This window comes from Notamacropus eugenii, chromosome 4 (assembly GCF_028372415.1).
Source record: "Notamacropus eugenii isolate mMacEug1 chromosome 4, mMacEug1.pri_v2, whole genome shotgun sequence".
Taxonomy (NCBI): Eukaryota; Metazoa; Chordata; class Mammalia; order Diprotodontia; family Macropodidae; genus Notamacropus; species Notamacropus eugenii.
Window position 1 is genome coordinate 29,066,021 of NC_092875.1, and position 24,024 is coordinate 29,090,044.

The 24,024-nt window shown below is 44.2% G+C and overlaps 1 long non-coding RNA gene across 2 annotated transcripts; it reads right to left on the reverse strand.

The window, feature by feature from the left end:
• Window positions 1-1,409: 1,409 nt before the first annotated feature.
• Window positions 1,410-15,534, reverse strand: LOC140499220 (uncharacterized). 2 transcript variants are annotated; one of them, XR_011965310.1, is made up of 5 exons: window positions 15,345-15,534; window positions 11,072-11,255; window positions 7,376-7,548; window positions 6,968-7,040; window positions 1,410-3,278 (listed from the first exon to the last, which is right to left on the reverse strand). It is a non-coding gene; the product is annotated as an uncharacterized lncRNA (long non-coding RNA). The 2 variants fall into 2 exon arrangements; XR_011965309.1 differs by lacking the exon at window positions 1,410-3,278 and having other exon boundaries at window positions 6,637-7,040.
• Window positions 15,535-24,024: the final 8,490 nt, after the last annotated feature.

A 24,024-nucleotide genomic window follows, 5' to 3' on the forward strand; every position in this document is an offset into this window, starting at 1 on the left:
AGACAACACAGAGTGAAGGAGTCCTCTCACTGGGAGCAAGATAACTCAGCTCAACCAGGAGCAGGTCCTGGATCTCACCTTAGAGTAAACTCCTTGAAGCTTCTAGGGACATGATAGAACCTGCCTGCTCCCTTGAGTCTTTCCCAGAACTTCCCTTTAGTAACCTAGAGTGGGATTGGCCTCTTCCATCTTCCCTGTTGAAGCTGTGCCCAAAGAAGGCTCTTACTTGAAGAGTCCCAAGGGGATACAGTCACTTGAAGCATCCTCCAAAGAGGGAACTGGCTGAGAAGTAAAATTCTTGCCTCTTGCCCCCTCTACTCCAATCCCCATACCCCAATGCCTCATGCAAGGCATTCATCTCCACCAATGAAGAGAGAGTCCCTTACCAATGGGTCTTGGGGAAGGGCAGAAGCTCATCCTTTCCCTATCTATCTTGTATTTGGTTTGTCCATACTTTGTATATAGCTGTAAATATATATACCATTCCCTCTTAATAAAATGAAATCTCTTTGAGTGACAATTTCATTTGTGCCTTTCTATCCCCAGTATCTGGCATTCAGTAGGTGCTTAATAAATTCTTGCCGATGGACTGTTTTCTCTTTTGTACTTGGGTATCTAATATTTAGCACAGGACCTGTCATATAGTAAGTACTTAATGTTCCCTAATGGGTAGGCTATTCCATTTTTTGTTCTTGTATGCCCTGCACTTAGCACAAGGCCTGGCGCACAGTAAATGCTTAATAAATGCACATTAATTGATAGGTTGTTCCATTTTTTGTACTTGTAGGCCTGGCACTTTACACAGGACTTGGTGCATAGTAAGTATTTAATAACTGCTCAGTGGTTGACAGGTTTTATTTTTTTTTATTTGTATCTCTAGTTTCTATCACCAGGCTCAGCATACAGTAGGTGCTTAATAAATGGTTGCTGATTGACCGATGTAATAGGCACATTGAACAGTTCATTGCTTATTCCTTAGTTCATTAGAAGGCTATTTAAAAGACTCCCATGGTTAATACTCTCTTAAAGCAAATACCCCCCTCCCCCCATTAATTATTTGTGTATTTTCAAGTGTATCTTCATATACTGAGTTTACTTAAAGTGGGGAAATCCTATAATTGGTTGGTAAACCTACCTATGGAGGGGGAAGCTGGAAAAAAACAAACAACAGATCCCAGCCAGCTGCCCAGAGGGATTAGCCAAGCTACAGAAATGAAACCGCCTTAGAGATGCTGAGATTCCCTGAGACAAGGTCTCTTCCAAGTCTATCTGTCCTTGGCAACTGAGCTCCAGCAAGGAGCCTCCTTCTCCCCCCAACCCCTCCCATGCCCTCCCTCTTCTCCCCCGCCCTCCCGTCTTCTCTAAGTGTTACATCCAATTTTCTCTTGAATACATGTAGTGAAGCAGCCCCGATGACTTCCCAAGAGAGATTATTTATAGGTAAGGAGCGCTCCAGGAAGATTTATAGAACGTCTGTAAAATACGTGTGTTGGAACTCTCGACATTTTGATCGCAGCCAACGAGAAAAATGGACAGTCTCTCATTCATCGGCTTCGAGAGCATTTTTATGGGCTTTTTAAAATTAATTAATTTTTCCTTTGTTAAGAATTTCTGGCACAGGCTTAAGCCCTGGAGAAGGGAAGCGTCAGCCACAGGCTATGTGTCCAAACTGTCAGGTATTCAATCCTGAGTCTCCAGGGGCCAGGCCAGATTGCCTCTACTTTCCCTGAAGTGCTGAGAGCCTTGTCAAGCAGTCTCAGGATGTGTGCTATTATGAGAACGCAGAGGTTGCCACTAAGTACCTGCCTGAACCCTGAGACCATGGCCAGACTGCTCTGATCTGCCCTCAGTCTCCCTGAAGCTCCCCCTAAACTCTCCAGCTCCATCTTCCTCCCTGCACTCGACCAGACAGATGGGTTCCTAGGATTGAGAGCTAGAAGGGGCCTTGGACATCATTTCCAATCAATCCAATAGGCATACATTAAGCCCTTCCTATGTGCCCACCATTGTGCTGGGCGCTGGGGACATTCTGCAGGGGAGAAGCAACATGTTTGTAGATAAATAGACATAAAATAAACTGAAAGGAAATACAATGTTGTTGTTGTCTGTTGCTGGGGGCAGGCACTAGAAACTGGGGGAGGGGAGGGACAAAAGTAGGAACCTTTTTGTACAGTATACTTGATCTGAGTCTTAAAGGGAGCTGGGAATTCATCCAGGCTAACACTTTCAGTTTACAGATAAAAAAACGGAGCCTCAGAGAAGTCGCCCAAAATCACACATTTCCTAATAATAACTGGTCCAGTAATAATATTCCTAATAATAACAATGCCACTTACAGTGCTCTGCATTCACAATTTCATTTGAGTGTGACGGTGACCCTGGAAAGTGGGCGTTATCCTCATTTTACAGGTGAGGAAACCAAGGTCTAAATAGGTCAGCCCATTTTACAGATGAGGAAATTGAAGCTGAGAGTTGAGGTGATTTGCCCTGGGCCACACAGCTAGTAAATGGAGGAGGTGGATTTGAACCCAGGTCATCCTGGTTCCTCAGTGGCTTAAACAGGAATTCCCAGAGCCAGGAGATGAATGATGAGGGTCTCTGCCTTTAGAACTAGTCTTCTTTCTGCTTCTCTAGGCTCCCAAGGAGGCCACTTGATGGCTTATAAACATAACCCCCTGCCTTCTAGGAGCTCATGCCATGACCTAAACAGAAATGAACATGGCCAAATGTGCAGGATTAACTTGGTTTATGTCCTGGCAGCGATATCATTCACTCTCTGGTGACCTGATCGGTGTTTCAAACCCATCCTCTCTAAGAAGATGGCTTGGACCAGATCATCTCAAAGATCCCTTTCCTCAATGACGTCCTAGGATCCTAACACTCTGTGACTCTCCAGCCAGCCACATTGGTGATATCCTTAAGCTGCCCAGGCTCTTGCCAACACACTTGGCAGGCATTGGAGCCCAGAACTAGGCAGAAAGCACTGGCCCTATGCCTGGGCAGACTAGACAGCTGCCCACATGGTATGATTGGAGGGGTGCTGGCCCTGATGTATTCCCCGAAAAAGCCTGTCATGGTACTGTAGAGCATTGCCATTTGTTTCCAGAACGCCCATATTAAAAAGTGCATGGCTTACCCTGGAGAAGACATACACACACACACACACACACACACACACACACACACACATACACACACATACACACACAGCAATCTCAATCTGAAGTTTACTTGCATGTTCTTGGACACATCACTGAACCTGTGTCTCAGTCCTTTATCTGTAAAAAGAAAGAACTGGACTGAATGCCCTTGAATGTCCCTTCTAGTTTAAAATCTAAGATCTGAATGAGGTAAATCAGATTAGATAGCCATCACCCTAGTAGGGAGCAGGAACCTCAGGAAATGGGGATGAAGACAGATATGTTTGGATAGGAGAGGACAGTTCAGAGAACAGGACAAAGTACAGAGCAGACAGGGCAAGGGATGAGTGGATAGATTCCAACCCTGCCTGGGATACTCAATAGCTTTGTAGTCCAGGCATGAGTTGATGTAGCACCACAGGTGGAGGGGAAATCATAGGTTTTAGAGCAGGAAGTGACTTTAGGTCTTTTAGCTCTCATTTCACAGAGGAGGAAACAGTCTCAGAGACGTCAGTTCATTTTACAGATGAGGAAACTGAGGCTCCAAAGGTCATGTAAATGACTTGTCCAAGGTCATTACCTAGCTAGCATAGTCAAACTTTGAACAGGTGATCTGACCCCCAAAGAATCGTCTTCCCATTGTTCCATCCAAAGCTGCCATCCTAGAGCATGAATACCTGAACTCTTCCCAGTAGAATGGGGTGAGTGGCATGGAACAACAGATGTCTAGTGCTGTGATGGGTGAACTCTGAGTTGTAACTGTGCCTGGGGCTGATCCCATAAGCACATAGATATCTCGGTTGGTCATTTGGGATAATGGTAAGGAAGCTGGAGAAATAGCATGGGGGGAGGGGGCAAAGCCCTGATAGTCAAAGAGACCATTCTGTGCTTAGTGAAACAGAGAGTGGGGGTTGGAGGAGACCTTCCAGACAATCTATCTCATCAACCCCTCCCTCCTTAATTTAATAAGATAAGAAATTGAGACCCAAAGAGGAAAGGGGACTTGTTCAAGGTCACAGAGATAATAAGTGCATTTAAAGCTAGAAGGAATCTCACAGGTCAGCTAGCCTAACTCTCTCATTCTACAGATGGGGAAGCTGAGTCCCAGAGAGGGGAAGTGATTTGACCAAGGATATATAGTTAGCTAATGGCAGAGTTGGAGTTAGCATTCCAACCCCAGACTTCCTGACTCCCAAATTCTGGAAAAAAATACATCATTTTTCTGGTGATGCACAGACATGTGTGCGTGTGTGTGTGTGTGTGTGTGTGTGTGAATCAAGGTTCAGCCTCTTTCTAAGGTGCCTCAGTTTCCTCATCTCTAACATGAGTGATATGCCCCTAGTACTTACCTCATGGGGCTGTTTTGATGCTCTATTGAGATCAGGTCTCTGAAATAGGCTTGAAAATTCTAAAGTTTGCCCTGCAAATATAAAAGATTATTAAGTACTTAATAAGTACTTGTTAACTGATTGACTGATCGAAGACCAGTAGTGCTAAACTCAACATCCAGGCTGAAGTTTGGTTGGGGTTCTGTCTAGGGAAGGGTTCTTAACCTGCTATCTGTGACCCGGGATTGTCGATATTGTGATAATTGTATTTTAATGTAGTCAGTTTTCTTTGTCATCCTATGGATTTTATATTAGGCATTTAAAAACATGGTTCTGACAAGGGAAATGCCAGAGGGGTCCAGGCCACAAGGAAAAGGTGAGAGCCCTGATCTAGGCTTAGTGTTTTCATCTGTAAAATGAAATAACCTTCATTCTTCCTTCCTCACAAGGTGGTCATGGAGAAAACACTTTGCAAGCCTTAAATCAGCCTGGGAATGAAAGCTGCTCTTGTGACAACTCACCAATCAAGGATCATTTATTAAGCACCCACAATGTGCTAGCGAGGGCCCCTCCCCCACCCCCCATAAGAATACAACATTATTTTGGGATCTCTTTAACAAAAAGCCTACAAATGGGAAACAGGAATGGAAAGAGTCCTGGATTGAACCCTGAGGGTTTAGATTTCAATCCTGGTGCGTGACCTTGGCCAAGTCATTTCCTTTCCTCTACATCTCAGTTTCCTCCTCAGCAAACTTAGGGAGTTGGACTAGATCTAAGGTCTTTTCCAGCTATAAATCATCCTGGATGGAGTTTGAAAAGGAGAGAAGACAGGGAGGGGAGTTGGAGAGGGACCCCAGGGCAAACCCTAGTTTAGCAACCCTGCTGTTGGCTGCAGCCAGCAGGTGGCGCCATGGACTTGGTTTACCCAGGCCAGCGAGAAGGGGTTGGGAGGGAAGCCAAGGAGAAAAACTAGTGGAAAACAGGCATTGAAAAGAACACTTTGTTCCAAAACATTTGCCTTGTAACGGGGTCATCTATAAATTCTGGGATTTCCTGTTGGCCACATGGCAGGCTGTGCTCTCCCGGCTGCAGCCTGGCAGCCTTGTCCCATCCCAGGTCAACAGGAGCAAGGGAGGAGAGCTCTGAGCCTCCCATCCTGCCCCAGGCTCTGGCTTCATCTCTTTGTCTCTGGTGTCTCTCTGTCTGTCTCTGTCTCTCTGTCTCTGTCTCTTTCTGTCTCTGTCTCTGTCTCTCTGTGTCTCCCTCTCTGTCCCTCTCTCCTTCTCCCTCCCTGTGTCAGCCTTCTCTCTCTGTCTCTCCCCTTCTCCCTCTCTCATTCTCTCTGTCTTTATCTCACTATCTCTTCTTTCTCTGTCTCCTCTCTGTGTCTTTTTTTCTCCTCGCTCTAGCTCTCAATCTTAATCTCTATCTCAGTCTCCTCTTTCTCTCTGTCTCTGAGACAAGGAGGAAAGAGAAGAGAGGGAAAGAAGGGGAGGCAGAGACATAGGCAAAGAGATGGAGAGGACAGAAGAAGAAAGACAGAAGAAGGGAGGGGAAGAGAGAGGAGAGAGAGAAAAGGAGGAGGGAGGAAAGAAAAAGGAGGAGGAGGTGGGAAGGGAAAGGGAGAGGAAAAAAGGAGGGAGGGAAGAATGAGGGAGAGGAAGAGAAAAGGGGGGAAGAGAAAGGGAGACAGACAGACAGACATGATATGAACAGCCTCGTTTTTTGCTTTCTTTCCCCCTGAGTTTTCAGGGCGGGGGTGGGGGTGGGGGTGTGAGATCATGGTCTTTTTAAATAGAGACAAAGGATTGGCTGTGTGACAGGTCTCACTGGGCTGGGCTGGGAGGTTCATCATGAATCTAAAATATGTGAAAAAAAATTAAGAAGATAATCATTCCCTTCCTCTCTCCCTAACCTGTCCTTAAAGAGCAGGAAGAAATTGTAGTCAAGATGGCACAAAATTGTCCAGGTCAAAAGGAGGGGAAACTATTCACATCTGGATCCTCATTTGGACAAGCCTCTCTCTCTCCTCTCTCTCTCTCTCTCTCTCACTGTATCTCTCTGTCTTTTTTGTTTCTCTGACTTTGTCTCTCTGTGTGTCTCTCTGTCTCTCTCTTTCTCCCCAGCCTCAATTTTCCTTTCTGTATAAAAAAACAAACAAACAAACAAAAACCCAAAGAGGTTTAATTATCAAGGTCCCTTCCAGCTCTCAATCTTATGGAGATGAAAACTTGTCTTGGTGGTGTGACAATCATCACAGAATACCCCTTCCTTTCCAGGACTAGCCTTCAACCCTCTTTTCTATAGAAGTCCCCTTTCAAAGCAAAATGAGTTCATTTTGTATGTGTGAGAGGAAGAAGTAAGCTCCTTACGAACAGAGAGAAAAAGAGACAGAGACAGAGGGGGGAGGAAGGGGAAGGGAGGGAGAGAGGCAGATCTTTCAAAAGTCCTGGATTCAAATCCCAGCTTTTACTAGCTGAGGAACGTTGGGTAGATCACCTCTCCTCAGATGGCTCCTCTGTAAAATGGCGATAACAGCTGCTACTCAATCAACCTTGCAGATTTCATCCTGCTGTGGTGGAGATCAAATGAGAAAATGGATTTTGAAAGCACTTTATAAACTTGTAACTACATAATATAACCTATTATTTTTTAATTATCTTTATAAGGAATTAAGCATTATTTTTAAAAGGTAGTGATCTGTTTAGTCTGAAAAGCTGGATGGAGCAGTAACTAAAGAGCTGACCTTGGATTTGGGATGACCTGGGATCAAGTGCAGCCTCTAACCCAGACTGTCTGAATGACCCTGGACTAGTCATTGAACCCCTTAGTCATCCTCCTCCCTCTCCCCCACCCCTGCCCCAGACAACTCTCTGTAAGATTTTAAGTTGCAAAGTAGGTGCTTACCTAGTAAAGGGGGTCTCCTCACCCAGAGTTCTCCCAGGTCCAGTCTTGTTTTGTTTTAAAAGTTTGATTTGGCCAGAGTGGACATTCAGAATAACTCTGAAGATTGTCTTCTATTGGGCAGCCTTCCACATCCTCACTCTCAGCTAAGTGGTGCAGTGGTTAGAACCATGGACCTTGAGTCAGAAAGATCTGAGTTCAAATCCAGTCTGGGATATTTACATACAGTTCTGTGCAACTGCGCGAGTCACATAAACTCTGTCTCAGTTTATACATCTGTAAAAAGGGAATAATTATAGAAGCTGCCTCGCAGAGTGGTTATGAGGAATAAATGAGATATCCGTAAAGCTCTGAGCACAGTCAGGCACATAGTAGGTGCTTAATTACATGCTTGTTTTCTTTCTTCTTTTGGCTGGTTTCTGACTGCTTAGGAGAGAGTTTTTGCCCTGGAGAATCTTCTGTCAGAGCTCGAATCACCCAAGTCTTCAGGGAGCCATTCAGGAACAGTCATTTATTAAGCCCTGACTATGTGCCAGGCACTGTGCCAAATGTTTTCCAATTATGATCCCATTTGATCCTCACATTAACGTTGGAAGGCAGGTGCTATTGTTACCTTCATTTTACAGGTTAGGAAACTGAGGCAGACAATTTAAATGATTTATCCACAGCCAGGATGTATCAATAGAGGGACCTAAACTGGGGACTTTCTATCTCTGAGGCTGACATCCTATCCACTACCAGGCTGTCATAAAGCTAGTGAAAGTCTGAGCCTGGATTTGAACTCAGGACTTTTACTTTGCTACCTTGCTTGGGGGTTGAGTTTCCACGGTACCATCGGCATCATCTGCTACCCCAGTTTGCCAGTTTGTTTGACTGAGCTGAGGATGAAGTGTGCACCTTCTTAGGCAGTCTGAGATCAAATCTACGAGGTCCAGACTGTCAGGAGCTGCCACAGTTCTAGCTTGGATGGGAAGATTAAAAAAAACAAAACAAAACTCCATGTTTGTACTGCTTGAGAGTTTGCAAAGATCATTTGCTACCACAGCCTTGTAGGCAGTGAAATATTCTAGCAAGATCCCGATTAGTGCAAATAATGAATCCTGAGAAGCACCTGTAATTCCTGAATGGGCACTGAATATTTCCATTGGGCAGAAATCAAAGACCATGCTTTAAAAAATAACTTAAGGAAGTTCAAATTCAAATACGTGGGGGCCACTCTGCATGATTCATTATTCACAGAATTGAGTCATGTGCCCATTTTACAGGCTAGAAAACCAAGGTTAAGAGTGAGAAGGCTAGTGAGTATCTGAGGCCAGTTGTGAAGCCAAGTGTCCTAACCCACTAAATACTAACCTATTTTCTGAAAGAGTGCTAGTTTGGACGTCAAAAGATAGTTTAAACCTGTCTCACTTTACCTGTGAGATCTTAGGCAAGTCATTGCTCTATAAGACTCAGTTTCCTCATTTGTAAAATGTGTTGACTGGATGACCCTCAAATGTCCTTCCCATTCTAAATTTGCAATGTAAACTTGAGAGCAGATATTGAACGTGTGTCCCCAGTAACTAACATAAAAACTAGAACACAACGTTGTTGAGTCATTTCAGTCTTGTCCAACACTTTGTGACGTCATTTGGAGTTTACTCTGAAAAGTTACAGTGATTTGCCATTTTGTTCTCCAGCTCATTTGACAGATGAGAAAACTGGGGCAAAAAGGGTAAAGTGACTTGCCCAGGGTCACATAGCTAGGAAGTGTCTGAGACAGGATTTGAACTCCGGATGTTGAATCTTTCTAACTTCAGGCCAGGCACTCTACCCACCGGGCCTCTTTAGCTGCCCCTATAATATGTAGGTACTTACTAAATGATTGTTAATGAAATAACATTTGTATAGCACTTTGCAAACCTTAGAAGCTCTATCGAAATGTCAAGCTTTATTATTGTTATTCTGCGTCATCAATAATAATGCATTTTCGTAGAGATATAAAGTTTGCAAAATGCTTTGTATGCAGTGGCTCTAAGTCCTGATTCCAAGCCTGTGAGGTAGGCTCTATAAATGTTGTTATCCCCAGTTTACCTACAAGAAAGTTGAGGCTCATGCAGATGATGTCAGAGATGGAGTTGAACCCATATCTTCCTAAATCACTGGACGGCTAGGGGGCACCATAGTGCATAGAGCACAATTCATCTTCATGAGTTCAAATCCGACCTCAGTGGTGTGTGACCCTGGGCAAGTCCCTTCACCCTGTTTGCCTCAGTTTCCTCATCTGTTAAATGAGCTGGAGAAGGAAATGTCAAACTATTCCTGTATCTTTGCCAAGAAAACCCCAAATGGGGTCATGGAGAGTTGGTCACAAATGAAACAACTGAACAACAACCTCTTGGTTCCTGCAAGTCCAGCCTGATATCCACTATCCCAGGGGTGGGGAACTTGTGGTCTGGAGGCCACGTATGGTCCTCTAGGTCCTCAGATGTGGAATGGTCACACTTGAGGCCCCAGAGGGCCACATGTGGCCCCTGAGTCACAGTTCTCCACCCCTGCACTATACCAGGACGGGTCTATATAGGCAGTGATAATCTACTAACAGTGTTGGTGACTGTTGATTTTCTGTTAACCAACAAAAAAAAAAAGTTGCAACTCATTTGAACTACAGAGAACTTTGAAAAAGAACTCAATCCCTAGGCATTCGAGCCCAAATAGGATTTTCTTCCTCTGGGGTCTCCTAGTCTCCCTGTCCAACCCCAGGCAGTTTAGATGCATCCAAAAAATAATGAGATCTCATCAGGAGGGTGTGCTGAGAAGGAAGGTAGGAGAGAGATGTTCCTCTTTCCCTTGGGGGTCTATCTCCAAGGGAAAGAGGGATGTGAGCATCATTCAAGGGCTTGCTCAATCCAGTGGCCTAGTGAAGCATTTAATGACCCAGTATGCAGTGTGTGATAGGTTTAGAGTAGGAGCTGTAAGACCGGGGCCATTCTCCCGACTGGGCCCTGAGCTCCTTGTGCTCCCACAGATTGCTTTGTCTCTGTGGCTTCAGTTTCCTTATTTGTAAACTAGAAGAATCAGACTGGTCTCAGTGATTCAATTTAACACAAGAACATAGTTGACAAGCATTTTCAAGTTGTTAATACACACTGTGCTAAGCACAACCTACTATGTGCCAGGCACTGTGCTGAATAGTCTTTACAAATATGAGCTCCTTTGATTCTCATTACAACCGTGAGAGGAAGGTGCTATTGTTATCCTCGTGTTACAGCTGAGGAAACTGAGGCAAACAGAGGTTAGAGTGAATTATCCAGGGCCACACAGCTAGCAGAGTATGAGGCCAGATTTGAGATCAGGTTTTCCTGTCTCCAGGCCCTGGACTCTAGCCACTGAGCCACCAGCTGCCTCCAGTGGAGTAGCCTGAGGTGAGAGGAGATGTGATTCAACAGACATTTATAGAATACATACTGTGTTCAGAGTACGCTGATAGGAAGAGAAAATGGAAGGAGGATTTAAGACAGAGTCTACACCCCTCCTTGAATTAGTGATCTGCTGGACATGCGGAAACACCCCTACCTGGCTGTGACATAGGAGACGCTTGGAGAGGGGATAAACAAACCCTAGGACTAACTGAAGAGGAGGGAACATTCTCCCCAGCTCATTCATCCAGCCAAACTCAGAGCTGGAAGCGGCTGCAGCCACCACCCAGTCCACTAGTACCTGCGTAGATCTGACCTCTACTGGAGCCAAGTGAGTGTCCACATTCTGACTGAAGCTGTCCAGACAGGGGAGCCCAAGGCAGTCCACTCCACTCTAGTATAAGGAAGATCTTCTTAGATCAAACTCAAATCAACCTCTCTCAGGCTTTCACTCATTGTTCCTAAAGACATGACTGGCAATGGTACTAAGGAGGCAGAACGGAAGGGGGAGAGAGAAAGATTAGGTAGATTATTGAAAGAAAGAGAACAGAGAATGATAGACCCTCCCAGTTCTGACATCCCCTGTTCTGAGACCCCTCCCAGCTCTGATATCCCCTGTTCTAAGGCCTCTTGCAGCTCTAAAAGTCTGTGATCCTCTAGGATTTTCTAGTTCACTGCCCATTCAATTCCCTGACAAGATCCTCAGATCGGGTGGTCTAGCCAGTCTAGGTCCCTTTGTGGGGAACACTTTCTTTCCCCTCTCCTTCTGTTTCTTCTCCCAGTTTCTTCTCGCCACTATGTGAGCCGTGTTTAGCTCAGACTCTTCCAGAGACTGGAAACCACTCAGGACGCTCTTGTCACTTCTGTCAGGCTAATAAAACTTTGTACTTCTGGTATGGCTTCTGTCCAAGGTTCTTGGAGCTTTTTATAAACATTAACTAAGTAAACAGTGAGCCGTGTTCTCCTGGGGGCAGGTCAGCAGTCACTGCAGCAACATGGCTCCCGTGGAGGCTGACTGTGCTGCGGCTGCCCAAAGGGCATTGGGGCATATGCTTCCTTGCCCTTGGATCAGCTCACACTTTACAGGAACTGGCAGAAGGCCTGAAGACTCCTGTCCCTATTCTGTCCTTCACTCGCCCCTTGAGGGCGCCATCTTGGGAGTCAGAGAAGTCCCTGGAAACTCTTAAGTCCCCAAAGAATTGAGGAATTCTCCCTTTCTATTAAAAAAAGTGGTCATTCCCTTGGCCTGTCAGGTAGATAAATAGAACTGAACAGGACCATCTAATAACTATTATTTTATAGCTGAGGAAACAGACCCAAAGGAAACAGATTTGCCCAAGATCAACCCTGTTTGCCTCAGTTTCCTCATCTGTACAGTGAGCTGGAGAAGGAAACAATAAACCACTCCATTGTTTTTGCCAAGAAATCCCCATGGATGGTATTGGCATACTAAGGCCGTGGCCATGATCATGGGGTCATGAAGAGTTGGACATGACTGAATAGCAACAGTTTCTGAAGCCAAAGCATACATTTTTTAAAAATTCACTAATTTCACTCTTATGTTGCTGTCACTACCTAATGATTCCATCTTCCCCCACCCAACCCTTGCCAAACCTTTCCTACATAGATAAGTAGATACAGCATGGAGCCTGGAGTCAGGAAGACCTCAGTTCAAATCCAGTCTCAGATATTTACTTGCTGTGGGACCCTGGGCAAGTCATTTAATCTCCCTTTCCCTCAGTTTCTTCAGCTGTAAACTAGGGATAACAATAGTACCTCCTTCCTAGGGTTATGGCAAGGTGCTTGGCATGGTATTTGGCATACAGTGTGTTCGTCTTTCGTTGCCAAGGAAGACCATGCTATTAGAGAAATGATGACATGATTTGCATTTGACTTTGTTTTAAGTGAGGAAGGGCTGTGCAGGTCACCAGCCTCACTTCTTCTCCAGAGCCATGTGAATCCAGTGACCAGATATTCATCAGGATGACTGGAGGTGACCCAGGATGAGGCAATTGGGGTGAAGTGACTTGCCCAAGGTCACAAAGCCAGTGAGTGTCAAGTGTCTGAGGTGAGATTTGAACTCAGGTCCTCCTGACTCCTGCACTGCACCACCTAGCATACAGTAGGTACAATATAAATATTCATTCCATCCTCTTCCTTTTAACAAATATATATGTGGACCATGATGAACAATATGTGCAGCATTCTGCACTTATAGTCCTCCACCTCTCTGCTGAGAGGCTTTCCTACCACTTTATCATAGCTCCTCTTAAATCTTCATTAATTACTTCATTGATCTGAATCCTGACCTTTTGTTTTCCCTTACATTATTGGGGTCATCATGCAAATTGGTTACCTTGCTCTGCATCAGTTCATACACTCTTCCCTGGTTTCTCTGAATCCTTCATATTTGTCATTTCTTACAGAGCTCTATCTAGGACCATCCATCTAGAGTCAGCTAGTCCAATCCTTCCATTTTACAGAAGATACTGAGGTTCAGGGAGGTCAAAAGGCAAGAACTGTCGGAGGTTGGATTTGAACTCAGGTCCTCTGACTCCACGTCATTGCTCTTACTACTGTACCATACTGCCTCAATACAACAATATCCCACTAAATTAATGTACCACAATTATTGAGCCATCCCCCAACCAAGAGGCATCCATTTCCCTTTCAAACCACATGATTTCCATTATACCAGAGCTGCCTTTCAGGTCCCTGGATATCTGATTAAGAGATTATTATCATTATTAAGCTGTGGAAAGCTCCACTGTCAGGTAGATTTCAAAAAATTAGAAAATGAGTTCAGGGACCTTAGACATTGTTCTGTCCGACTCTCCCAGAACAGGAATCCCGACTAAAGCAGCCCAGATAAATGGTCAGACAGCCTCTGCCTCAGCACCATTAGTGATAATAAATCCACTTTCTGTGCATTTCCTTCTTCCTCTCATTCTCTCTGTATATCTGACCCATTGCCAAGACATGACCATTTTATTGTTGGTGGCATGTCTCTGACCTGCCCCCTACTGTAATTCCCCCCAACCCCAGGCTGCATCACTTCTCACCTGACCTATTTCTTTCTTTCTTTTTTTTTTTTTGGAGGTAATCAGGATTAAATGATTTGCCCAGGGTCACATGGCATGTCTGAGGTAGGATTTGAACTCACGTTCTCCTGACTCTAGGGTCAGTGCTCTATCCAGTGCACCACCTAGCTGCCCCATAATGACCTATTCCAATTACCTCCTAATTGGTATCCTTGTCCCAAGTCCAATCTCTCACCAAGCCATCCTCCACAGAAGCTGCTAGGTCTGCCTACGTCAGCCTTTTTAATAAATCCCAGTGGCTTCCTATGACCTTTGAGATAAAAAAAACCCCTCAAAACTCCTCCATTTGGGAATTTCACAGCCTTTATAAACTGCCTCCAACTTACTCAAATCAAATCAAATGAGTTACCACATACAAAGCATTCTGCAAACTTTAAAGGATTATTACATCAATGCAAAGAGATGTTATTACAGCCCGACTAGACACTGCTTCTCTTTACTCACTCTAAATTCCAGCCAGACTGGCATTCCTATTTCTTCCATATGACCCACCATCTCCACCTTCACACTGACTGTTCCACATTCTCAGAGGGAGTCCCCTTCACTCTGCCTCTTAGAATTCCTTGTTTCCTTCAAAGTTCAGCCACATTCTACACAAGGTTTTTTCTGATGCTCCCCCCCAGTACTACCAAACTGTCTTGGATTTATTTTGGATATCCGTGTGTGTGTGTGTGTGTGTGTGTGTGTGTGTGTGTGTGTGTGTGTGTACACATATATATGAAGCAGCATGAGATACGAGATAGAAAGCTAGCCTTGCTGTAGCTACGTCTGACCCATACAGGCTGCATGACCCTGAGTAATCAATTACACACCCACTAGGCATATCTTTGGTAAATTGCAGGAAAGGTGTGACCTGCATTAATAGGGGGAGTTTCCTCACCTGGGAATTCCCTATTATACCAATGATATCACAGGTCCCTATCCCACTCTATATAGGTATATATTTATATAACATTTCCCCCTCTCCCCTGAATGTGAGTTCCTTGAGAGCTCTTTTCTTTCCCTTTATTCTTACTTTCCTTCCTTCCTTCTGTCCTTCCTTCTCTCCTACCTCCCTTCCTTCCCAACACCCTTCCTCCCTTTCTCTCTCTTCTTTCTTTCTCTCTCCCTCCTTTCCTTTTCTTTTTTCCCTCCTCCCTTCTTTCCTTCCCTCCTTCATAACTCCTTTCTTTCCTTTCTCACTCTCTTGTCTTTCTCTCTTCCTTCTTCCTTTCTTTTTCTCTCTTCCTTCCTTTTTCCTTTCTTTCCATCCTTTCTTCTTTCTCTCACACAGAGTAGGTGCTTTAAAAATGCTTATTGTGGGACTGATGTCAGTTCCTTGGACCATGTAATACCCAACACATTTTTGGCACTCAGGGTGGAGTGACTTCTTCAAATCTGGCTGAGTGAATCCTCACACAGAGAAGTTTCTGGGGTTTTCCAGACTCTTCCTTTCTCTCCTGCACCTATATGTTTGTGTAAAGTGCAGTTTACCTCATAGGCCACTGAGAAAAGGCTTATCTGTCCCCTGGGATCATCCACGGCTGCCAGGTCTCAGGAAACAGTTATTGGCAGTCTTGCAAATGGGTTATAAAAATCACCAGTGCCCACAAAAATGCTCAGCTGCCCATTACAGTGTCATTCACACCACCCACAAGTACTCCCTGATCCCATTACCTCTAGGTTCACCGCCTCTCCCTCCCCTCCACCTCATAATGCTAGGTGAAGAACACACTATTGTTGGCTCCTAACCAACCCGAGATGAGTGCTCTGGCAAGAAGAGACAGTGTATTGTGATGAAAAGAGCATTGCATCAGAAAGGCAGAGAGCTGGGTTCAAATCCCAGCTGTGCCTCTTGTTCAGCATGGGGCTGGTGGCCTCATTTCCATGGGCCTCCTTGCCTTATCTGTCACAGGAATGCTAGCTGACATTTATATAGCCCTCTGCAGTTTCCAAGTTCTCCATTCTAAGATTCCCAAGGGTGTCCAGCAAATACATTGTGGAGTCATTCCAGCATGGAATAAATTAGATTTGTTCTATTTTCTAGTTGGAGACGAGACACCACCCATGATACAAATGTGTGTAGTTATTCAGAAAGGGGGAGCGAAGTGGGGGAGTAGGAATGGTTCAGGGAAAATCCATCCCCTCTGCTGGAAAAAACAAATCATGCCCTGTGGAAAGCAGACCAGTTACATCATCTCTGCCTATAAAAGATGGCGCCCATAAAGGAGAGACTAAGTTTTGTGAGCCCTTCTTACTTAACCTCGCTTTCTCTGAGCCCTCCTGAGTGGCCTCTTTTAGGATCCACAGGTGGGTGGGTGACAGTTTCTTTCATGGGTTTCAGCAACGTTATTATTATTAATCACTGAAGACTATGACTAATGCTGTTGGTGTTGAGTGTCTGGATGTTGGCTCAAACCTAAGGAAGTCTATTACAGAATCCCCAAGGATCAGAGCTAGAAAGGGGATTGTAGGCCACACAGCCCAATCTGGATGGGAAAGAGCTTCTCCACACCATCAGACCTGGCAAGTGGTCACCCAATCTCTGTGTGAAACCCTCAAATGAAGCCGACCCTGTGACCTCATGAGGCGGCCCATTCCAGCTGGGGCCAGGCATCAGTTTTAGGAAGTCTTTTTTCTGACCTTAAATCTAAATTCTTCTCTTTGTCATTTCTACCCATTGTTCCTAGTGTAGCTTTTTGGGGAAAGAAGGAAGAAAGAAGGAAGGAAGGAAGGAAGGAAGGAAGGAAGGAAGGAAGGAAGGAAGGAAGGAAGGAAGGAAGGAAGGAAGGAAGGAAAGGAAGAAATAAAAAAGGAAGGAAATAAAAAATCAAAAAGAAAGGAAGGAAAAAAGGAAGAAAAGTAGGAAGGAAGGAAGGAAAAAATTAAAAGGAAGGAAAGTAGGAAGGAAGGAAGGAAGGAAACAAAATTTAAGCAGGCACAATGCTAAGTGCTTTAGAAATATTATCGCAATCAATGCTCATAGCAATCTTGGGAGGTAGATGACCATTTTACAGTTGAGGAAACTGAGGCAAACAGATGAAATGATTTGTCTAGAGTCTTATGCCTAGTAAGTGTCTGAGGCTGGGTTTGAACTCAGGTCTTCCTGACTCAGTACCCAACACTTTATCCATTATATCTCTCAGCTACCCTTATTTAGGCCAAATAGAACGACTGACTCCTTTCCCCTCTGTTGATTATCTCCATTTTGTCCTGTGTCTCTCTTGTTTGTACACTATCACTTGCTTGTTGTCTCTCCTCCATTAGACTGTGAGGTCCTTGAGAACTGGGTCTTTCCTTGTGTTCCCAGTGCTTAACATGGTGCCCAGAACATAGTAGGTGCTTAACAAATGCTTGTTCGATGATTGATTGGCAGATAAGATCCATTTCTTCTATCCTCCAAGATTCCTTCTATCCTCCTTAAGTTGTCTCTCCCTCAGTCTGCATGTCCTGAGTTCCTTTAGCCGAGTTCTTTTTCTATACACTGGATGCTGTTATCCCTGAATATGTTATAACCTCCTGGTAAATATAAGTTCCCTGAGGGCAAGTACTCTTGCTTCTTTGTATTTGTATCTTTAACACCTAACACAGCATCTGGCACATAGTAGGCACTTAACAAGTCACATCAACCAGCATTTATTAGATTCCTACTATTTGCCACACATTGTATTGGAGTACAAAGAAAGGCCCAAATCTCCACTCTTTGGGACCTCATGGTCCAAAGGCAGAGAATACATACAAACAACATGCACAAACAAATTAGAGATGGGATGAATTAAGGGTAATCTCTGAGGGAAGGCATAATGATGAAGAATGATTGGGAAAGGCTTCTCTCAGAAGATGAGACTTTTGCTGAGATGTAACAGAAGTCAGGGAAGCCAGGAGGAAGAGATGAGATAGGAAAACTTCCAGGCAGAAAGAATTGCCAGTAAAAATGTCTGGTTATCAAAGCTTGTTTAAAGAATAAATCAATGGTACCGATAATGATAGCTAGTATTAATATAACCCCTTAAAGTCTGCAAAGTCTCGTACATATGTCATCTCATTTGATTGCCACAACAACCCTGGGGGTTAGGTGCTATTATTATCCTCATTTTACAGATGAAGACACTGAGGCAAGCAGAGGTGAAGTGACTTGCCCAGGGTCACACAGCCAGTAAGTGTCTGAGGCTAGATTTGAACTCGGGAAGATGAGTCTTCCTGACTCTATGCCCTGGACTCTATCCACTGCAGTCACCTAGCTGCACAAAGGAAATAGGAAGTGGGACAGATTTGGCCTATGGGCCATAGTTTGCTGACTTGTTTTAACTTATCAAAACCTCTTTAGATTCTGGCTTGGATACTCAGGGTATTATCCATCCCTTCTAGCTCTGAGTCATCTGTAAATTTAACAAACATATTATCTAGGCCTTTATCCAAGTCAGTGATAAAAATGTTCAACAATCTAGGGCCAGGAAGATCCTTGGATGCTCCACTGAAGACCCCTTCCCAGATGACTGGGAACCATTAATGACTTCTCTCTGAGTCTGTCCATTTAACCCTTTCTGAAGCCAAATACTTAAAGTATTTCTTGACTCACCTCTCTTTGTGAACACCCCCCTCCCAAATATGGAAAATTTGCTATGTCCATCACTGTAATATCCTGGGTTCATAAATTTAGAGCTGGAGGATTTCTTAGAGTTTTTCTGGTCCAGAGGTGTCAGGCTGTATTGTTAATGTATTTTTGCACAATGGGAAGATATTTCTCATCCATTAATAGGCCCATGTAACCTGCTTGAGTCACATGGAAATCTGAGTCACATGAGTCTGTGGTGAGAGGAGCTTGCTGAATGGGTGGAACAGGAAGGGATGGAGCAGAAATGAGAGGAAGTGAGAGAGAACAGTCAGAGCTGGGAAAGAGAAAACAGGCAGCTGGCTCAACAATTAGCATGAGTGGGAGAGCTTGTTTGTGGTTTGTTTAAGGGAGCTGGTTTGTGGAAAGCCTAACAGAGGGAAGGCTTGGGGATAATAGTGCCTCTTGCATTGTTATTGTGTATCACTTTCTTTGTTACTATGAAGGATTTGGTTTTCTGGTGTTGGGAATCAGCTTTCTGGTGTCTGAATAAATGTTTTGGCTCTGTCTTCCATGTGGAGAGTTCTGTTATATTTTGTGATTCGGAATTGTGCTGGCATACTCATAGTTGCTGTAGGCTCTGTGAACATCGCATTGACTCTGCACAAACTCATGGGAATGAAATTGAGAAACAATTAACAAAACAAATAAAAATACAAAACAATTTTTTTGTTCTTGTTCAGTCATTTTTCAGTTGTATCTGACTCTTTGTGACCCCCATCTTGGGGTTTTCTTGGTAAAGATATTAAAGTGGTTTTTATCATTTCCTTCTTCAATTCATTTTACAAATGAGGAAACTGAGGCAAATAGAATTAAGTGACTTGCCCAGGGTCATACAACTAGTGAGTGTCTGAAGTCAGATTTGAGCTCAGGAAGATGAATCTTCCTGATTCAAGGGCCAGTACTTTATCCACTTCACCACTTAGCTATCCCTACGATACAATATAGATAAGGCTAATTTGTGGTTTTCTAAGTCAATATGTGACCTGCAAGGATCAGTTTCTATCTGAGTTTGGAACCAACCATAGTCTAAAGTCCTCATTTTATGGAGGAGGAAAATGAAAGTGAGGACCAACTAAGAAATGTGACCTGTCTAATACTAAGTCCAAAGTAGGGCCCAGATCTGCTTCTGAGCTCACTGCAATGTATTGAAAGTTAGAGAAAAGGTGTTCAAATCCTGACACTACATTTCTAAACTGTGAGATTTTTGTACAAATCATTTTTTCTCTCTAGAGTTCAGTTGGGAAAGTCTAGGTCTCGCAGTGAATAGAGCACTAGACCTCACCTTGGAAAGACCTGAGTTCAAATCTAGCTATAGACACTTACTAGCCGTGTGACCCTGGTCAAGTCACTTAACTTCTGTCCGCCTCAGTTTCCTCATCTGTTACATGGAAATAATAGCACTTATCTCTCAGGGTTCTTGTGAAGATGAAATAAGACAATATTTGTAAACAGTGCTTAGCCCAGTCCCTAATACCTAGTAAGTGCTTTAATGCTTGCTTGTAAAAATAAGGGGTTTGAACTGATTAAACTCTGAGGATCTTTCTAGCTCTAATATCTATGAACCTAAATCAGTTTCCTGCTCTATAAAATGAGGAGTTTGGATTATATGTCCTCTAAAGTCCTTTGCAGCTCTGAATCTATGAGCCTGGGATCCCAAGTCACCTTATTCTCCTTGGGACTCAGTTTTTTAAATAGAGTTTGAAATAGATGGTCTCTAAAGTCTCTTTGGATTCTTAATCTAGGATGCTGTGATCCTAAAAAAGTTTATTGTCTCTGGGCCTCAGTTTCCTCTTCTGTAAAATGAGGGAGTCAAATTAAGTCATTTTATAAAGTCAGCTCAAATAATAAGCATTTAATTGGTGCCTGCCATGTGCCAGGCATTTTGCTACTGGAGATACAAAGGCAAAAAGTAGTCTCAACAAACCATTAAGTACCTACTGTGTGCCAGGCACTGTGCTGAGCGCTAGGGATACAAAGAAAGGCTAAAGACAGTCTCTGTGCTCAAGAATCTCCCAGTCTAAAGGGGGAGACAACATGCAGACAACTATGGACCTAGACAGGATAAAAGTGGAGCCGTTCCAGAGAGGGGAGACATTAGCATTAAGGGGCACAAGGAAAGGCTAGATGGTGCGGCCTGATAAAGTTGATAAATGAAGGCAGTCAGGGATACCAGAGGCAGAGGTGAGGAGGGAATTGCTGTTCCAAGTGCCCCTGCAGGTTCCTCCCAGCTGTCCAGCTCTAGGTCTGTGCTATTTCCCCTCCATAGCATCAGCTCTCTGATTGCCAGTGGCGCAGTCAGAGGTCAGTGCCCCTCACACAGGGATTTACACCTCCAGTAGCTGCTCTTGGCCTTTTGCTCCATGAGGGTCTACAGGGCAACAGCTCTGCTAAGGAGGTCTGGCATCCTCTGCCCTGCCTGCCCCCAGGGAAAGAGGCCAGCTCAGAAGGAGGTCTCTCAGGGAAATACGCCTGGGAAGGGAGCCCAGAGGGAGCCACCTGCATGAACTGCCAGGCACCGGGCATTGTTGGCAGCCAGCCTGACATTACAGTGCTCTGAAGGCCAGAGGGCTGAGAAAGAGACAGACAGAGACACAGAGAGAGAAAGAGACCGAGAGAAGGGAGAGAGACACACAGAGAGAGAGAGACAGACAGACAGAGAGAAGGGAGAGAGAGACTGAGGGATGAGAACAGGGGGGATGAGCTCTGTCTCTTTCCTATCCCACTTCTCCCATTAACTATCTTTTTTTTTTTGGTGAGGCAGTTAGGGTAAGTGACTTACCCAGGATCACACAGTTAATAAGGTCAAGTGTGTGAGGTCACATTTGAACTCAGGTCTTCCTGACTCCAGGGCCCGTGCTCTATCCACTTTGCCTCTCCCATTAACTATTGACCACAGGACAATCTTTTGAACTTCAAAAGGTGAGGTCAGATTTGGACTTCCCAATGATTTCAGAGCAGTGTCCATGGATAGTAGTGGCTGATGGCTGAGAAATCATCCAGAAAATATGGCTTCAGGATTCTACAAGGTCACCCGCCCTTGCATCCCAAGCAGAGAGCCACATCTAAGCCAGAGCTCCTTAACCTGTGGTCAGTGATTGTGCTCCCCTACCTCTGCCTGTGGTCCATGGACTCCCACCTCCACCCCGCTAGGGAGTCTGTGAATAGATTTCAAGGAGTCTGTAAACTTGGATGGGGAAAAAATAAATCTTTATTTTCATTAACTTCTAAATGAAATTTAACATTTTCTTCAATACTTTAAAAACATGATTCTGAGAATGTTTCCACAGGCTTTACTAAAGGGATCTGAGATGCACCAAGAAAGGTTAAGAATCCCTGATCTAAGGGCAACTTTCTGGACTCAGTAAAGAGAGAAAAGGACATTCTCATAACCAGGAGTTATGAGGCATCATCCCTTTGGCACATGTGATCTGTAAGCTTGAGCCCACTTTCCTCATGGAACCCATGTGGAATTCCGGGAGAATTCCAGACTTTATAAGAATTGTTCTTTTGTACTGATATACTTGTATGATAAATATCTCCTTCTAAAAACTAATTGAACTCTGACTGATAAAGAGGCACACACCAGATTGGGGTCTATAAGCAACAGTATAGAATCTATAACCCTAAGACTCTTGAGGAAAGAAATAGTCATTGCCTTCTGGGGAAAGAAATTTCTAGTTAGAGTGAGCCCAGAAGATATGGTACATATAAATCTGCAAGTCATCTGCATAATTGAACCCTTGGGAATGCTGAGATCACTAAGTGAGATACTATATAAAGAGAAAAATAATAGCTAGCATTTAAATCCTGCTTTAACATTTACAAAGTGCTTTACAAATATTTTCTCATTTGATCTGCACAACAGCCCTAAGAAGTAAATGCCATGATCAGCCCCATTTTACAGAAGAGGAAAATGAGGCAGGGGTTAAATGTCTTGCCCAGAGTCACACAACTAGCAAGTGTCAGAAGCTGAATTTGAATTCAGGTCTTCCTGAGTCTACTGTCTTACCTAGCAGCCTTTGAAAGAAGAGAAGAGGGCCCAGGACCATGCTCTGGGGAAAACTGGTTTTGGGCCATGGATAATTCAGGATCAGGGAACATAGGTATGCACATTCTTGAGCAAGTTCGTGATGGAATACCTTACAAGAATGTTAGGTCCCATTTCCACAGTATGTTAGAGTTTGCAAATGCCTTTTCCTCACTCCAACCCTCAGAAATAAAGGGGATAGGTCAGGAATGGGGAACCTGCAGCCTGAAGGACACCTGTGGTCCTTGAGTACGTCTCTTTGACTGAATCCAGACTTCACAGGAGTTCCTTACCCCTGATAAGCACTGGGGATCTCATTTTACAAATAAGGATTCAGAAATCCAAAGAGAGAGAGACCCCTTCAAAGTTATATACTTGATTATCATCAGAGCCAGTATTTGAACTTAGATTTTTCTGTTCATTTCAGTGTTCCTTTAATCTCATGGGGTTTGCAAAACAACCCATTAATCCTTGATGAGATCCAGTCAGTGAGAGCATAGGTTCAGAGACTTTGAACTGTAAGGGACCTTAGAGGCCATCTAGTCTACCCTAACCATTGTATATATGAGGAAACTGAAGTGCAGAGTGAATAAATGCCCTGTTCAAGCTCATGCAGATAACAGATGGCAGAGGTAAGATTTGAACCTGGGTCCTCTCACGCACATGCTGCATTCTTTCCGTTGCTCCACAGACTCCTCCTGGAGGTCTGAACTTAACTGATCCCTTAAAAGATGTAGAAAGGGTAGGTCCTGAAAGGCCTTTGGGGACCCTGCAAATCTCAGCTGCAATTTGAAGCCCCACATGAGAAATCAATGCCCCTACTATGCAACTAGACGAAGCAGCCTGCAGTAGTGTGTAGAAGCCAGCCGTGAGGTTGGGAAGACTTGGTTTCAAGTCCCACCTGGGACACCCAGGGCAAGTCACCTAACTTAGCTGTGCCCCAGAGTTCATAAACTAAGTCTATAAGCTGCAGAGAAAGCACAGTCCTGCATCCTTTGAGGTATTGTTCTCATCTGGACTTCCTTCCAGTAATCATGCAAACTAGAGTGTCAGTATTACCTACAGGTTTCACTGTGGAAAGTAGTTTGGCTGAGGAGGGCAATCCTTTGAGCCTTACTTGGGCAAATCACTCAACATCTATGGGCCTCAGTTTCTTCCTCTGTAAAATGAAGAGGGGTGAACTACAGGTGGATATAGCCTTTGAGGTCTTCTCTTTTTCTCTAGGTCTTATGATTCCAAGCTGTCTTGGGGGTTCTAGGAGGCAGAGAGATGTGGACAGGGACTATTCCAGAGATGGGGAAAAGCCTTTGTAAAGGTTTGGAGACGGGTAACTGAGTGTCCATTTTGATGATCTTCGGGTCCTTGGTTTATTAAAGAGCCTTCTGTCCCTTTAAGATCACAGAACTGTCTGGTGTGGGTGGGGACCGTGCAAGTCTCCCTGGGAAGTCCTTCTTCGAATGATAAAAGGGTCATTTTAATTGAAATAGAGTTATAACTAGTGCCAAATTTAAGAAGATGGTCTCTTATTTGTC